The sequence below is a fragment of the Athene cunicularia genome (assembly GCF_003259725.1).
Source record: "Athene cunicularia isolate RWA chromosome 19 unlocalized genomic scaffold, athCun1 chr19_part1, whole genome shotgun sequence".
In the NCBI taxonomy this organism is placed as follows: domain Eukaryota; kingdom Metazoa; phylum Chordata; class Aves; order Strigiformes; family Strigidae; genus Athene; species Athene cunicularia.
The window spans coordinates 11,714,771-11,717,308 of NW_020799124.1; positions in this window are offsets into that span (position 1 = coordinate 11,714,771).

Sequence of the window (2,538 nt, forward strand, 5' to 3'; positions counted from 1 at the left end):
AGAGGACAGGAGGGATCCCTTCCCAGAGCTGTGCATGCCTTGTGGTGCCCTGAGGATGATCCCTGGCACTGGCACTGGCATCCTCCCCACAACACCAAGGAGTAGGGAGAGGGAGAGCCATCCATGATCTTGACAGCATTCTGTGACTGTCACCAAAGTCCCCTGAGATAGAAGCTGCCAAGTTCCCAGCTGGTCCCACCAAGCATCTGTCCCCTGGCCCAACTCCAGGGAATACATCCATCCCACAGCTGGGCCAAGGGGCTGGAAAACACCCAAGTGCCAGGCTCTGAGCACCCATGGGTGCAAATATTTGGGAGCAGAGAAGCACGTGCAAACTCCTGCGCAGCACAGAGCCACCCATGCAGCACAGCCAGCCCCTGTAGCACATCATTCCCGCCTGTTCATTTTGTCTGAAGGCTGTGAGGAGAAGCTGGACTCTCAGCTTCTGATGAAGAGAGCATTGTGCTGCTCTGGAGGGGTCTTTTGGCCATCGTGGTACCCAGGACCTGTAGGGCCCTTGTCCCATGGGGCTGCGTGGAGCAGAGCACCTCCAGGGCAGGACGATGCACAAGGCTGTGATGCTGGAGTGGGGGAAGCAGAGGGGAGGCACCTGGGAGGGCTGGCAAAGTACGAGCTGAAGGTGTTTGGTTGCTCCATATGCTGGAGGTAGATGTGTGTGCCAAGGCAGCCCTGGAAGGGAAGCAGCTGGGCTCTGGCGGCGTGCCAGCATCTCCTGTGAGCTCCCAGCAGCCGATGCCAGCAGGAGCCACTCGGAGCAGGAGCTGGACACACACAGGGCGCTAACAAGGATGCTCACTGCAGCCTCCAGCCCGTGTCCCATCCCTCAGCACACAGGTACAGCCATTGCAGCTGCTGACATGCAGTTCTTTGTTGCAGCAGCCCTTTGCCATGCTAGAGCCCAAACAACCCTGTGGGTCCCAGCAGCCTCTGGCTCTCAGCTGAGCGCTGATGGAAATCACCTCAAACCACCTGGACCTGTCAGGGTGCCCACAAAAGCACACACCTTCCTCCATGCTCTTGCCAGGGACCATCTGTCCATCACTAACTATGCCACTGGGCTCATGCACAGCCATGTGGGCAACCCAACAAGCCATAACACTGGGCATCCACAGCTCCACCCCGATGGGAGAGGCTTAGGGTTATTCTTCCAGTGCCAGTTTGTCCAGGCAACAGGGTTAGTCCCACCCTGAGGGCCAGCGCCACGCCAGGGATGCCCTGCACAAGCTCTGAGAAAGGCAAGTCCACCTGCCCAGTGCCCCAGCTGCCACACGACACGTTACACAGGGACCCGGATCAGTTCAGATGTGGGACCTGCAAGTAAGTTAGGAGCAGATGACATTGCCAGAGCTAGCAGAGTCCAGCCTGGAGATGTCTGGCCCCTCAGAGGATCCAAACGCAGCTCAGACCTCATCTTTGCCATCACCTGTCCCAGCTCAGTGGCAGGTTTCAGGGCAAGGGACACACCTAAGCTGCTCTTCTGTCCCTGCACCACCTTCTTGGGAGGGCAGATGAGGCCATGGCAGAGGTCTGTGGGCTCAGGGTGACCAGCCAAGTCCCTTGGGGGCCGTGGGGACACTCATCCCCCCAGCCTCCACGTTGAGGGGTGATGGGGTTACCCCACCAGAGCGGCTGCTGAGCTGGCCCAGCCCCACTCCAGGGTCCCAGCAGGACAGGGTGACATGTCCCCTGCAGCCAGCACAGCCAAGGCACAGCCAGATCCCCTGTTCCCAGGCAAGGGACAAGGACAGCACCCCAGGGAACAGCATTGCAGCAGCAGGATGGCCTGTGCCCGAGTGGGAGCCCTCTAGCACCAGGCCATGTGCCAGGACAAAATCCAGCCTCAGCACCAGCACTGGCCATAGGGAAGCTCCCACCTGCTTCAACCTGCTGCCACCCCTCACAGGGGTCCCCACCATCCCACTGTGCACCCTCAGGGGACAGCCCGGGTCCTGCGACATTGGCACCGGGTCCAGTCCAAACCCTGGCTGCCAGCACTGAGTCCAAGCCAGCCCAACGCCATCACAACGCGGGGTGAAGCTGTTTGCACAGCTGTGGACGGCGCAGCGGGCTGAGCCAGCCCCAGGAAGGCTACGTTAGGAAAAGCACCGGCTAATTTGGGATTGGATCCGTGCGGGTCAAGGCTCAGGGAAGGCACGACCCAGCTGCAGTCCGGAGGGCAGTGGGGCCGGGGCGGTGGATGCTGGCGGCGTACCCTGACTCTGGTTTATCTTGTAAATGAAGGTCAGGCTGCAATTAGTGATGGAAACCACGCTGGGGATGTGAGAGCCACCATGAGAGGTCACAAAGCTGGCGGTCACCACGCTGCCGGGGAAGGGGGTGCAGAGCTCTCGGGGCAGGATCCGACCCGTGCTGGCAGCTGCAGAGGGGACCAAATACCCGTGCGTGGTGGCAGGAGCTGTCGAAGGGCTGCAGCCCCCCGCGGACCGTGTCCAGGAGCCATCCGTGTGTTCTCGGGTGGGTGGGGATGGCCCCTGCCCCCGTGGGTCCACCCCCTCC